The sequence below is a fragment of the Halichondria panicea genome, chromosome 3 (assembly GCF_963675165.1).
Source record: "Halichondria panicea chromosome 3, odHalPani1.1, whole genome shotgun sequence".
Taxonomy (NCBI): Eukaryota; Metazoa; Porifera; class Demospongiae; order Suberitida; family Halichondriidae; genus Halichondria; species Halichondria panicea.
The window spans coordinates 4,305,357-4,321,188 of record NC_087379.1 but is presented as its reverse complement, the minus strand read 5'-3'; the positions used below and the strand labels follow the sequence as shown (position 1 = coordinate 4,321,188).

General features: G+C 43.0%; 1 long non-coding RNA gene across 1 annotated transcript; it reads left to right on the top strand.

The window, feature by feature from the left end:
* The first annotated feature begins 9,191 nt into the window (after positions 1-9,191).
* LOC135334428 (uncharacterized) lies at positions 9,192-9,619 on the top strand. Its single transcript, XR_010394281.1, has 2 exons — positions 9,192-9,323; positions 9,405-9,619. It is a non-coding gene; the product is annotated as an uncharacterized LOC135334428 (long non-coding RNA).
* The last annotated feature ends 6,213 nt before the right edge of the window (positions 9,620-15,832 follow it).

Here is a 15,832-nt window from a genome sequence, read left to right as displayed (position 1 = left end):
TTGAATATAAAATACTCGTTTTAATGGTTAAAAACCGTAACTGTCAAATCATTATTAGTTTCTTCAGAGCAGCTAACTAGGGCCTGGGGCCAGGGAGAGCAGACTGCTAGCCTCCTTGTGATGAACCATGTATCCTCTACTATCTATGGCACAAGTTTATACATATTAAATAGCTAGCTCTAGACGATGTAGATATCTAGTACCAGTAACCCTTCCCACCACCTCCACTCTTGTTTCACTATATCTATTTACTTGATGCATTTCATACTATCTCACTTTTTGTTTCACCATTTGCAATTCCCAGGCCGTACTGTGCAAGTGAAAGCAATCGATCCTTGAGATCTGCAACGTCTCGGTCTACCGAAACAGACTCTAGTATCTTCACTTCTCATTTCTGGATTCTTTACCCATGTTCCAGTGGATCATTTAATACTGTGTGGCTTGTACGCGCTACAGTACATATTTTATCTTCAAATTTTGATTGGAGTTCTATTAGGGCAGATCTAACATCATCCTTGGGACCGAGACTACAGTAGACTCTCGCTATTCCGGCTCTCTGAAGTACGGCCACCTCGATATACCGGCCATTTGGTTTGGCACGGAATGCTATCTCTATGTTTACTGCACAAAACTCACCCTGAAGTACGGCCACTCGCTATTCCGTTTACCGGCGAGTGCTGGCTGTCCCAAATAATGTAATTTTATATGTTTTGGGTGTGGTTTAGTAAATAAAATTGGATTACACTTAAATAGAGAGCAGAATGATTCCGAGACAAGAACTACAAATCAGTGATTAGATTCGATAAGCCGCGGCTAATTATCTGAAGTACGGCCACCTTGCTATTCCGGCCAAGCTGCATGATCCCAAGGGTGGCCGGATTAACGAGAGTCTACTGTATAGGACAAATCAGACTGCTCATATACAGTGAAGAGGCGAACACAGATGGCAGAATGTTCTTTGGCTATAATTATGATTGTTTTTTGCGCAATAATCACTCACAACATGTTGGGAGGAGTATAATTTTAATACCCTGCAATGCAGCATAGATCTAAATGTTAGTAGCTATATGTACACTTAGTTGATAATGATGTCATATCTATGTTTAGACTAGTCTGGAACATTCTAGAACTTTCTTGTGTTATGTATTTAGGTCATTGTGACCATGTGCTTAGTCAGTCCATGATATCTTTCTATCTAGCTAAATCACATTGTAAGCTTTGCTAACAGGTTATGGGCCCAGTGAAAGTTGTGCTAGGTAGCTACTAAGAAGAGTTGAAGTTGCGATTGGAGTTGTGTCGGTAGTTTGGTCGGTTAGACTGGTGCAATTATATTAGTGAGCGTACAGTTTGTTTTGTTCGGGAGTTGTTGGTAACGTTGCTAGTCGGAGAGATGGCCGAATCGAGGAGCATGGTTGCTGTTGTCCCGTTGAATGGTGCCAATGACGCGACATGGAGGGTACAATGCCAGATGTCGCTTATGAAGGAAGGACTCTGGAGAATTGTTGAAGGTACTGAGGCTGCCCTGGCAGACAGTGATGCTGGTTATGTGAATTATTTGTCGAAGCGAGATCGGGCGTTGGCTATTGTGGTGTTGTCTGTCGATCTGAATCTGTTGTATTTGATTGGTGAGCTCCTGCAAAAGTTTGGAAAAAGTTAAGCGAGCAGTTTATGAAGAAATCATGGGTCAATCGGCTTGAGCTTAGGCGGAAAGTCTACTTGTCGGACGGCGAGTCGGTGCTGGAGCATGTCAGAAAGATGACTGAACTCTTCAATGCGTTAGCTGGCATTGATGCTCCACTATCTGATGAGGATTGAGTAGTTCACTTGTTGGCAAGTTTACCGGACTCTTTCAGTGTGCTAGTCACTGCTCTCGAGGCTAGCCCTGAGGTACCCTTGATGGAGGTGGTGACAGAAAGGTTGGTGCACAAGGAAAGGAAGATGTTGAGTGGTATGTTGAGTGGTCAAAGTGATGGTGATGCCAAGGCTATGACAACTAAAGCCAAGTGGTCGAATAAGCCGAAAGGACGTTGTTACTATTGTCACGAGCTTGGGCACTATCAGAGGGATTGTTTGAAGTTGGCTCGGTCTGAGAAGCACAAGTCTAATAGTGCGATAGCTGATGATTTGAGCGATGAAGAGGCGAGTTTAGTAGGTGCTTCGGCTAGTTGGATTGTTGACTCAGGAGCTACGTGCCATATGTGCAATACCAGACGCGATTTTGTTGTTTTCCGTACATTGCCGAGGCCAGAGAAGGTGACGGTTGGAGATGGTCGAAGCTTAGAGGCAATTGGTCGAGATTTGTGGATGAAGTTACCTAGTGGTGCTACTCAAGCTTCATGATGTGTTGTTTGTTCCTGATCTATCGTACAATCTGCTCAGTGTTTCCAAGGCATCTGAGGCTGGGAAGGTAACTCAGTTTGATGAGGCTGGTTGTCGGATTTTGAATGCTGATAGCAAGGTTATAGCAACGGCGGTTCGGTGTGGTAGTCTTTATTTTCTCAACTGTCAGTCCCTGGAAAAATCCAATGTTGCTGAAGATGTTTGGCACAAACGTTTTGGTCATTTAAGTATTGGAAGTTTGAGACAGTTGGCTGCTGATGGTCTTGTTGACGGTTTTAACTTTGACAAATCTAAGGACATTGTTTTCTGTGAGTCGTGTGTTGTGGGGAATCACCACAAGAGCCCCTTTCCCGTCGGTGGTGGAAATCGAGCTAAAGAACCTCTTGGACTGGTTCACACTGATGTGTGTGGCAAGGTTAACGCTAAGTCGATTGGTGGTGCAGAGTATTTCTTAACGTTTGTGGATGACAAGACGAGGTATGTGTGGGTGTATTTTTTGAGACGCAAAGATGAAGTGTTCTCTCGTTTTTTGGAGTGGAAAGCCATGGTGGAGAAAGCAAGTGATCGGAAGTTGAAGGTATTGCGCTCGGATAATGGCGGTGAGTACACGTCAATGAGGTTCAAAGAGTATTTGAAGGCAGAAGGAGTCACTCATGAACTCACCGTTCCTAAGACTCCTCAACAAAATGGCACAGCCGAGCGACTAAATCGTACATTGGTGGAGATGACACGGTCTATGTTGGTTGGTGGTAATTTATCTCAGAGGCTTTGGGCGGAAGCGTTGTCTACGGCGGTGTATTTGAGGAATCGAAGTCCATCCAAAGCAGTGGAAGGGATGACCCCTTTTGAGGCATATCATGGGAGAAAGCCGAGTGTTGAGAATCTCCGTGCGTTTGGATGTGTTTGTTATGCCCACATAGCAAAAGATGAGAGGAAGAAGTTGGATCCAGTTGCTAGAAGATGTGTCCTTGTTGGCTATGGCACTGAGGTGAAGGGCTATTGCCTGTATGATTCAAATCGAGACAGAGTTTTCTACAGTCGTGATGTAAAGTTTAACGAGTCAGCGTTTGGATTTGAGAAGGGCAGTGAACCTGAGCTTTGTGTCCAGTTTGATTGTGACGTCGATTCCGGTGGTGATGTGTCCGATGGTGATGCTGCCGATTATGATGTGTCCGATGGTGTTGATGTGTCCGATGGTGATGCTGCCGATGGTGATGTGTCCGATGATGTTGATGTGTCCGATGGTGATGCTGCCGATGGTGATGTGTCCGATGGTGTCGATGTGTCTGAGCCAGTTCTTAGAACATCGCAGAGAGTCAGACAAAAGCCGAACTACTACTTAGAAAGAGCTTCTATCGCTACGAGCAGTATTGAGGAACCAAGTTCTGTCCAAGAAGCTGTAAACAGTCCAAACAAGCCATGGAATCGGAGATGAGATCACTTAAGGTTTGGGAGCTGGTGAAATTGCCAGAGAATCGGAAAGTCGTGGGTAGCAAATGGGTGTTTAAAGTGAAAGTTGACGGTGACGGTTGTGTGGATCGTTATAAAGCTAGATTGGTGGCACAGGGTTTCTCTCAGACCAAAGGAATGGACTACGATGAAACATTCTGTCCTGTTGTTAGGATGGAGGCCATTGTTGGATTGGCTGCTCGGAATGGTTTGAAGCTACATCAGCTTGATGTCATCACAGCTTTTCTAAACGGCAAATTGGACGAAGAAGTGTATATGAGACAGCCTGAAGGTTTTGTTGAAGAAGGTAACTTGGTGTGTAGACTGAAGCGAAGTTTGTATGGTCTCAAACAGTCTCCACGATGTTGGAATTCGGCTCTGGATGCTCACCTAAAGAAGTTAGGCTTTCTGCAGAGTAACAGTGACCCCTGCATCTATGTGGCAGCAATTGACGAGTTGATGGTTGTTGGTGTGTATGTAGATGATCTCGTAATCGGATGTAAGTCGGACGAGCAGTTGACAGACCTCAAGAGAAAGTTATGTTCAGGCTTTGACATGAAAGATCTTGGAAAGCTGCATCATTTTCTCGGGTTGAAGGTTATTCAGAATGAAGAGTCTGGAAATGTATGGATTGGTCAACCTGCGTATGTTGAGAAGGAGCTGGTGAGGTATGAAATGAAAGATGCTAAGAGTGTTGGAACCCCTGTTGATGTGAGTGCTAAGCTTGTGCGTGCTGGTGACGGTGAGGGTGATTTGTTTGATTCCGAAGTGTATCGATCGGCTGTTGGCAGTTTGTTATATGTGTCTACTGGTACTAAGCCTGATATTGCTTTTGCAGTGAGTATGGTTGCAAAATTCTCTTCTAAACCAACGAAGCAGCACTGGCAGGGTGTAAAGAGAATTCTCAGATACCTCAAGGGTACAGCTGATCTTGGACTACTCTACAGAAGGAGTGATGCTGAGGAGCTAACAGGCTATTCAGATTCTGACTGGGCTGGGGACCTGGACGACAGGAAGTCAACCTCTGGATATATGTTCATGTTAAGTGGTGCTCCTATCAGCTGGAAGAGCAGAAAGCAGAGTTCAGTTGCACTTTCAACAGCAGAGGCTGAATATATTGCACTTTCAAGTGCTACACAGGAAGTAATGTGGCTCAGACGTTTACTTTCGGAGTTAAATTGTGCACCACAAGAAGCTACAGTTATGAACGAGGACAACCAGTCAGCGATTGCACTGGCACAGAATACTGTATTCCATGGAAGATCGAAGCATATCGACTTACGTCACCACTTCGTTCGTGAACAAGTTGTTGCTGAGACTGTGAAGCTCAAGTACTGTAGCAGCGATCAGATGATAGCAGACATGCTGACCAAAGGACTTACACCCAAGTTAAGTTTGAGAACCTGGCTGGAGTTGTTCCCATTATCAAGCAAATTGAGAAGGAGTGTTAGTATATGTACACTTAGTTGATAATGATGTCATATCTATGTTTAGACTAGTCTGGAACATTCTAGAACTTTCTTGTGTTATGTATTTAGGTCATTGTGACCATGTGCTTAGTCAGTCCATGATATCTTTCTTATTTGTTAAACTGAGAACTTGCTCTATCTAGCTAAATCACATTGTAAGCTTTGCTAACACTAAATGCATGCACTAGAGATTTTAAAGTTTCATGTGCTTGTGCATAATCCTCTGGAGCCGCCCCCACATCACAAAAAAATTTAATTAGAAGGTCAAGCTCTCGATCTCGTTCCCTGCCCAGTAGCCAAGTACGTTATTTTTTCAAAATTGGCTTTGGGCAACTCCTAGATCCTAGAGATCCTACCCCCTTCAGGCATTCTATGCTGTGTAAAAGCAACACAACATCAGGAGTGTATGAAGAGGAGTATGCGACTCCCACGCACATTCCATTCTAGCCGCTTGTGTGTAGTCCAGACTTCCGTTTAGATCATAGATAGAAGAGAAAGGGATTGGCAACGGGGGCAGTTCACGTGATGCTTTTACATTGAATATACACAGATGGGCCTGAAACCATCCGTGTTGTGTTTCGCTCCCGCGAAAACCTGGGAAACTTATTGTGTCTAATGCCTACTTCTCAAAGACCCCTCCAACACTTAAACACATGCCCCCTGATGGTAGGTATAATTTAGAAATGAATAAAATGATTTGCCTCTGTCAGAGGCTTTTTCATACTTGTGTTCCTATAGCACCTATAATATATAGTGTGCTATGTCCACACAAATGAGATGTTTAGCAGTAGAACTGCTTGTAGACTTTTTTACAGACGGCAAAAACAATTCTTATGAATTATTCATGTTTAGACTCCCACGTTAGAAGTAAGCCTCGAGGCGAAACACGGAGGGTACCGGAAGTGCACTCCGTTGCCAATCCCTTTCTCTTCTATCTATGGTCTGATAGTGACGTGGTATGACATACTTGTACCGGAACATGGTTTACACTACAACTGCTATACAGTTGGATACTCCTCTTCATACACTTCTGACAACATCTATATAGCAGGTGCACAGAGAAATCTAGTTAATTATTATTGTTCTGGAATATTTTTGAGTCCTGCACAGGAGTAGTGTAGCCATGCATGTCACTCATTACATTGTATCTCAATTACAGTTTGAGAGCTTGCAATACTGGATTGTCTTCTATTAAACAAGAGGCACATACTTTTGGCTGTGAGGGATTTTTCAGCACGTTGGTAATGTTAGCCTTCTTGTGCTTTCTTGTTGTGATTTAAACTTCTGCATGTGCCTTGTGGTTTTGTTAGCTACATATTTTCGTTTCACTCGTGCGCATCTTGTTGTTTACCATTTGTTATGTCAGGAAATATGCCTATATGTGAACAATTACATTGTTGTGACTCTTTATTTATTACTTCGCAGGAACTCTATGATGATGCCGGTGGAGTCGAGTGGATCCTGTTGGACATTAATTGAGAACTTATACTCCAGTGGCGTAGCCAGAGGGTGCAGAGGGTGCTCTAGCCTCGACCCCAGGCCGATCCGTCTCCAATTGAACGCTAGGTCGCCTACTAGGCCTGGTATTGATTGTATTTGGGCGTGATCTGGGCGTGGTTGTGGTTTTTTAATACATAAACAAATTGACTCTTGGTACAACAAAAAAATGAATCCTCCAACAGTGGTCTTCAACAACAGCCTCTGGGGCAGTATACAGCAGGAAATACTTCCCAGAAGACACCAACCAAATCTTTGTCGATTCCTTTATTGCTACTGAGGATGGCAGCAGAAACACCTCTATTGTTTAGACTCCTGACCTGGTCAATCATGAGTCTCATGATGAGAGATACAAGGGGAGAGACAATTAACAAGAACAACACTTTTGTCAACAGGAGGAGCCTTGGTCCTACGAGTAGAAGAGGGATTGGAAACGGAAGTACCCTCGAAGTACCATCCGTGTATCTCCGCGGTTTTAATCGAGGCTTACTTTTTAACACGAGGGCTAAACATGAATAATTCATGAGAATTGTTTTGCTCTCTGTAGTTCTGCTGCTAAACATCAACTTTCTCTAATACTTGAGAACACAGGACACTATTTAGTTACAAAGCCTTAGCTATATCAAAGGTACTATAGGAACACAAGCATGAAAAAGCGCTCTGTGTACCTCTAGCTACTTCATGACAATCGAGATTATATTTTCTTTGTTTCCAATTGATACCTACTATCAGGGGGCATGTGATTCAGTAATGGGGGTAGCTCTAAGATGTATGCTTTGGACACAATAAGTTTCCCAGGCCTTTGCGGAGTTATGAGGAGATACATGGATGGTCCTAGCCTCGATTCCAAGCCGCTGAGAAAGGCGGCCTGGTATACACTGTTTACGCATGTTTACGCATGCGCCAGAATTACCCAGAATCTGGGTAATCGTAAATTGCAGTATATTTATCAGTATTCTTATTCCGCATTAGTTTGTAAAACATTGATATCCGTTTCATTTATAATGATGTCATTGAAAAAAGAAATCTAGTCCAAGTTGTGTAATGGCTGCTACCTTCTCTTCTGCTCTCGCGTACGCGTTATCCTGTGTTGGAAAACCAGGTCTAGTCTTGAAAGACAAGCAGCTGGAGGAGTTGAAGTGTCTGTACGCTGGTGTTTATCTGGGTATCGTACCGACCGGCTATGGCAAGTCCCAGAGCAAGTCCATCTGCTTTCCAGACACTCCCTTTCTCGATTGATGTGAAGCTTGACAGGACCAGTGCACCTCTCTCTGAAAGAAGTGTTGTGATGGTGATTTCTCCTCTTGTTTCTCTGAGTGAAGCCATCTTCAAAGTGTTGGTGTGTCTGTTCAACGTACGAGAGCCTAAAGACAGGAATATGTCCATGAACTTTGACCTTATAATTAATTTTTGTCTGTGACGTGGGGGCAGCTAGCTCCAGAGGATTATGCACAAGATGCACAAGAAGCACATGAAACTTTAAATCTTCAATTAATACTAGATCTAGTGCAGATCCATACAGGGTATTAAAATTAATGTGCTCCATGCATCCCAACATGACTATTGAAATTAATACAGCAAACATTGCACAAAAAACAATCATTATTGTGAAAGAACATTTTGCCATTTGTGTTCGCCTCTTCACTTATGAGTCTGATTTGTCCTATAGCCTCGGTCCCAAGGACAATGCTACAATAGCCCCAGTAGAACTCCACTCAAAATTTGAATATGTACTCAGTGTAGCACAAGCCACACAGCACAGGAACATGGGTAAAGAATCCAGAAATGAGAAGTAAACGACAGACTCTTTGTAGACCAAGACGTTGCAGATCTCAAGGATTGCTTTCACTTGTACAGTACGGCCTGGGAAATGGTGAAACAACAATTACAAGTGAGATAGTATGAAACTAAAGTGGAGTAAATGGACATATAGCGAAACAAGAGTGAAGGTGGTGTGAAGGGTCTGTCTTTACAAACAAGCGTTAGATCTACATCAGACATGTATCTATACCATACCATGTACCAGCTAGCTATTGTGTATACTGCATGTACTGTACTGAGATGATATAATAATTTTATAGACTAGAGTCTTCCTAATTTTATCTTACTTGTGCCATAGATAGTAGAGGATACATGGTTCACCACAAGGAGGCTAGCAACGACTGCAGTCTGTTCCCTCTAGCCCCAGGCCCTAACTAGCTAGCTGGCTAGCTCTCATCTCTCAAGCTCTGAAGAAAATCGAGGAACCTCAGTTTGAATATTAACGGTTTTTTACCATTAAAACGTGTGTTTATAAGCAAGGTTCAAAGGTGGACATTGGACATATTCCTGTATTTAGTCGCTTTCGTTCGACGTTCAGTGCCATTCTCTCTGGAAGGAAATATTGTTGTGACATTTGCCAAAAATTGGTCACAGAGTAAGTACGTGGTATCTGATCCGAGAACTGTGTGGCCTGAATGTGTTTACAAATCCGAGGGACTTGTGTGTATCCGATCCGAGGGACTTGTTGCTTGAGTGTGTATCCGGACTTGTTGCTTGAGTGTGTATTAATGGATAGTGCTTTCAATGGTAAATCTGGTAAATCTATTGTCCTCACATTATGTTACGTCACAGCCACTGTACTTATCCACATTTATTTTTTACCCACAGGTTTAACTAATTTCTTATGAGATTAACTTGTCGCCTGAGTGTGTATCCGATCCGAGCCTCAAGTTAATGAATAAATCTCCAGAGCTGATGTTTTACTTAGCTGTCTCTGTCTACAGTATATACAGAGAGGTAGCCTCTTCTTTTTCTTTTTTCTGTCAATAACTGTTTTAACGTTCAATGAGATAAAATACGGTAAATAATAAATTAATTGTCCACCCACGTGCCAACAGTAAATACCAGGCCCACTATTCAAGGGGCGGCTAGGATGGTCCCTGTAAAGTATTGTCAATGTTGTGATCAGTACAAAGTCGATGTAAATAGATACACAATCTAGAATCTCTTAGTGTGGAACACAAATCATAAGATGAGCCATGTGTGTGATCACCTGATCCCTAGTCACATGATAAGATACAATAATACTAACTAGCTACAACAGGTAATGTTACATCTCCCTTCTTGGGACAGTTAAACAGTCTCTGGGTTTGACGGGTCATATCGAACAGGTTTACGAATCCAGTGTCGTCTCGGGTTTTGTTCTCCACTTAAATCGCTTGGTTCATTAGGTATAGTCGGTGTTTCGTCAACTTCTTCGTCAACTTCTTCGTCACTGACATCTTCGTTTGTCTGCTCGGAAACATGATGCAAGGGTCTAATATGTCTCCTGTTCCTTCGATACGTTTGTCCATCAGCAGTGACAAGAATGTAGGACCGGGGATGTGATGAAATGTTTCTAACACTTGCTGGTTTCCATATTTTGCCACATTGGAACATGACTTTGGTTCCTTTGTCTAACACAGGTAAGACTTTTGTATGTTGATCGAAATATAGCTTCTGAGTTTCCTTTTGTGCAAGGAGATTTGCTTTGACAACTGATGGTTGTATGGTTTTCGGAGCCAACAATTTAGCTGTTGTAGGTAACAAGGTCTTTGTTCTACGACCCATGAGACGTTGAGCGGGGGATCCTAGAACGTCATTTGTAGGTGTGTTTCTGAAATCCAACAGTGCTAACTGAAAATCCTTTTTTTCAGATATGGCTTTCTGTAATAGACTTTTGGTGGTCTGGACTGCTTTCTCGGCCTTGCCATTTGACTGCGGGTAGTGTGGACTGCTAGTATGGTGATTAAACCGGTACGTTTTGGAAAACTCGTGGAATTTGGTACTAGAAAATTGTGGTCCATTGTCAGAAACAAAAACATCAGGGATTCCGTGACGGGAAAAGTGACATTTGCAACAATCGATAATCTTTTCACTAGTAGTCTCTGAGAGTTTGTCTACTTTGATGAAGTTTGAATAGTAGTCTACCAAAACCAGGTAGTGTTGGTCATTTAGTTGGCATAAATCAGCAGCTACTCTTTCCCATGGACGAGAGGGAGTCGGATGTGACTTCTGTGGTTCTTTTGTATTACTCCGTTGTTGTGTTGAGCACGTAGAGCAGCTTAGAACTGTGTCTGTGATTTGTGCTGCCATACCTGGCCAGAACATTACATCTTTGGCTCGTCGCTTGCATTTTTCAACTCCAAGGTGTGCGTTGTGGACGATCTCTTTTTGCATTGAAGCCGGTATTATAATGTTGTTTCCTTTGAATAGGAGTCCGTGGTGGTATGTGACTTCATCACGAAAGTTCCAATATGGTTTGGCACCAGGGAGTGCATCTGATTTTGTTTCTGGCCAACCATCTTGTATCGTTTTGTGTAGGTCACGGAGAGCAGTATCTCGTTCTGTTTGTTCTTGGATTTCTGCCAGCTTTGGTTCAGTTACCGGAAGTAGGTGTATTATGTTAATATCGTATTGCTGGAATTCTAACTCGGTTGCTTTGTCAGGTAGGGGGGCTCTCGAAAGTGTGTCTGCTATTAGGAGTTCTTTTCCTGGTTTGTAAATGACATGAATCGGGTGCTTTTGGATGGACATGATCATTTTCTGTAGCCGAGCGGGGGCTGTGTGCAATGGTTTGGTTAGAATTGTTTCGAGTGGTTTGTGGTCGGTCTCTACTGTGATTTTCGGTATACCATACACATAGTCATGGAATTTTTTGCAGCCGAAGGCAGCGTAGTTTTGTTGGGTGGTTGTTAGTGACTTGGACGCATAAGCAATTGGGTATCCGTCTTGTAGCAGGACTGCACCCATCCCTTTTGAACTGGCATCTACAGAGATTGTAGTTTGGTTGCTTGGGTTGAAATATTGTAACACTGGAGCATTCGTTATGAGTTTTTTCAGTGTTGACAGTGCACTCTTTTGTTGCTCTTCCCAATGCCACTCAGATTCCTTCTCTAGCAACGTTCTTAATGATGCTGATGTTTGTGAGTAGTTGGGAATGAACTTTGATAGGTATGTTGTCATACCTAGGAATCGCTGTAGCTCTTCTTTGTTCGTGGGGGCCTGCAACTGGGTGATTGCTCGTACTTTCTTTGGGTCTGGTCTGACTCCATCTTGGCTTAGGATGTGACCTATGTAGCTGATCTCTTTTAGCCTTATCTGGCTTTTGTCTTTGTTGAGTTTTAGATTCCGCTCTTGTGCACGTTGCAGGACTTGCTCGAGCCTGGTTCTTCGATGGTGGTGCCCCACACTAATATGTCATCAACAACAACTTCGACACCTTCAGTGTCCTCAAAGATATCCGACATAGCAGCTTGGAAAACATCTTGAGCTGACAATATTCCGAATGGGAGCCGTTTGAACATGTATCGCCCAAATGGAGTATTGAAGGTACAGAGCTTGGCACTTTGGTTGTCGAGCTTTAGTTGCCAAAATCCTGCGCGGGCATCTAGAACAGAGAAGGTTGTTGCATGTGGCATTCGAGCAGCTATCTCTTCAATAGTCTTTATGGGGTAGTATTCTCTCTTTATTGCCTTGTTGAGGTCTTTCGGGTCAATGCAGATTCGGAGCTGTCCGTTAGGTTTTACTACGGTTACCATGGAGTTAACCCAGTCGGTAGGTTCATGTACACGCTCAATGACTTCTAGTCGTTCCATACGTTGTAATTCCTCTTTTACTTTGGACCGTATTGTGACAGGAACTTTGCGTGGTGGGTGTACAACTGGCTCGTCGATTTGAATGTGGTGGACAATATCTTTGATGCAACCCAAACCAGTGAAGCTGTCAGCGTATTTGCTCAGTGTATCGTCTGACAAGGTGTCAATTCGTTTTACAAGTCTCATTTCCTCGCATGTTTTCAAGCCAAGTACGTTTGTTACATTATCGAGGATTTCGAATTCGATTGATCGATACTTATTTTTGTGTTCGCATAAGAGGTTGAGTTTGCCACGAGATTTGAGCCTTTGCGCGGTTAGTTTTGCTTTGGATTTGGTGAGAATTTGTTTCGAAACAAGTTTGTACGTTGCGGTAGACATGACGTTGCAATTGTGCACCTGTGTCAATTTTGAATTTAACATCGTGAGAGTTGATGCTGATGTCGGTGCTCCAATCCTTGTGGTCTGGGCCGTCGATAGTGTATAGAAAGATGTCATCTTCACTGGAGCTTTCATAGTCGAGTTCTTTGACTTCAGCACGTGTGGTGTTCGGTTTTCCTGATCGGCATACTCTAGCGAAATGATTTCGTTTACCACACTTCATGCATTCGGCACCACATTTTTGGTGAATGTGTTCCCCGCCGCAATAACTGCATTCTGTTTGCTGTTTGCTCTTGGGTTTTTTGTGTCTCATCTTGAGTAGTTTGACATCAGGTTCATACGTCGCTTCTGCGTGTGTGAGGATATCGACTTCATTTGTGTGGTTGTAGCCTCATCTGCCCTGCATATATCTAGGGCTGTTGCTAATGTGCTTGCTTGAGCAGGCGTGATCTAGTCTTATCGCTGGATGTTCCACACACTATTCTGTCCTTGATCAGGCTCTCGGTGAGCACTCCAAATTCGCAAGTCTTCGCTTTGTTTCTGAGGTCGGTCACGTAGTGGTCAACGGTCTCATCAGATTGTTGGTTCCTAGTGTTGAATATGTGCCTTTCCCAAGTGACGTTTGTACGGGGTATGCAATGAGCTTCAAACTTTTCCAGCACTTTGTCCAACTTCTTGTCGTCGCCTGGGGTTACAAAACTGAACGTGTTGAAAACCTCTAGGGCATCTGGTCCAGCAAGATGTAGGAGAGTAGCAGTTTGTACTTCATCCGTTTTTTCGTTTTTGCCAGATGCTACCATGTATAGTTCAAACCGTTGCTTCCACTTGCGCCAGTTGTCACTAAGGTTGCCTTGTAAAGATAAACTTTCTGGGAGTTGGAAACGATCCATCTCTGACACCATGTAAAGTATTGTCAATGTTGTGATCAGTACAAAGTCGATGTAAATAGATACACAATCTAGAATCTCTTAGTGGAACACAAATCATAAGATGAGCCATGTGTGTGATCACCTGATCCCTAGTCACATAATAAGATATAACTAGCTACAACAGGTAATGTTACAGTCCCAGAGTATGGAATGTTATCAGTGACAATAATACGTATACCCACCAGAAAGTGCTACCCTAAATATGCTGACACTGCAAAAAGGACACTGAAGTTGCTAAAGTTGCAGAATCAGACCCCCCACAAAAACTTACCCTCCAGAAAATCATACCCAAAAGTTAAACAGAGAAAATACACCCATGCACAAAAATCATTACCCTCGAGGAAATCATACCTGCGCACACACAAAAACAGACAAATCATACCTGTGCACAAACAGACCCTCCAGAAAACAATACCAAAATCATAACCTCCAAAACGTTACACTACCACCCCCTAGTTGCAAGCCATGCCCCTTCACAAAAAGAAGGAGTTGTTCTCTGTGCCAGTGTGTTGGCGTTACCAATCAGATTGTAGATTTCTGAAACGTCATCGTCCACCCAGTCATATCTTAAAACCACACCCACATATTGGCGTGCTGATAGCTAAATTCCAAAGGTAAAATTCCTATTTCAGACCCTTCTTTCCGTGAAGGGGCGTGGCTTGCAAGACTAGGGGGGGTGGTGTGACGTTTGGAGGGTATGATTTTGTGCGTGCAAGGTTATGGTTTTGTGCACAGGTAGATCTTCTCGAGGGTCTGTTTTCGTGTGTGCATGGCATGATTTTCTGGAGGGTACGTTTTTGTGGGGGGTCTAATTCTGTAAATTCAAATTCAGTGGCCTTTTTGCAGTTTCGGGTAGAATTTTCTGGTGGGTATTATTGTCACTGATAACATTCCATACCAGAGCCACTACGTAGACTTCATTGTAAAACATCACGTGAATCACTTCCGATTCCAATCCCTATTCTACTCTATCTATGGTCCTACCTAGCTTGTAATCCATTAAAAAGGGATGATGTTTACAAACACAAAACATAATTTTTGTGACGTTTAGGTAGTGGTGTATTTCCGTCATCAGGTCACTACACAGCTTTTGCACGACCAATCGTAATGAATAACAGTGCCCCTTCCCCCTGTCATTGGCATGCCAAACTTTTCCAAAGGGTCTTGGCAGATCCTCAGATGTTCTGAGTACCCTGGGAAAAGCAATTTACGGGTAAGTTTGAATTAGCATATTTCCAAAACTATACAGGTTAGCAAGGAAAAACTTTTCTCAAGGCACATCGGAATCATTAGGCAATAGGTAGACCTAAACAATAGTGCTGTACAATGTATTGTTAATCAGCAACTCCCCCGCAAACAAATGTACTTACGAATTCTTCTTTTCACACTTTTATGTTAATATTCAACAATTAACAGCATAATTCTCAACTTAGCTATGCCTAAGGCATATTTCAATGCTTCCTCTACACTGTGATCACTCTCAAGCAACCATGGCTACTTCCTAGCTCAAGATATCCCCCCACAAAGTTTCATACCTTCAAATTCCCAGCTAAATACATGTAAAATAGTGCTAGATGGACCTCTGATGATCAAATAAATTAGGTAAATGATGTAAACCATACATTTACTATGGATAATGTACATACATACTAGCTCTGCCAGTGCTTGCTGCAGTTTTCTTCAGTTTCTTCTCCTCTGTCTTTGCAGCTTGCTCGCAATCAATCGCAATCAACACTTGCGGAATGCAACACGCATAGTGTCAGAATTCTCTAGGGCAATACATTGGTCACCTGAGATGTTTCCAATCCCTCCCCTCTACTATCTATGGACTTGCCATACCCCGTTGGGAACCAGACAAACACGTCCCTTCCCTCAAACAGGAGCTTGAGAGCCTGGGCCTGTTCTGCCATGAGAGTGAGGTCATCTTGCTTCAAACAAGACAACGCGTTGCATGCCATAGTTAGCTAGCTAGCTATAAATTGAGAACATGACACGGAGCTACATTACTGTAACTTTTACGGGAGTAAAATGCCTCTACGTACACCTTTAGTATTACAGAAAAAAAGCAGGAAACAAAATGTGAAGAATCTCTGCTTTAGTTTCCGGTTCCTGCCACGCCCAGATACAATCAATACCAGGCCGTATTTTTCCA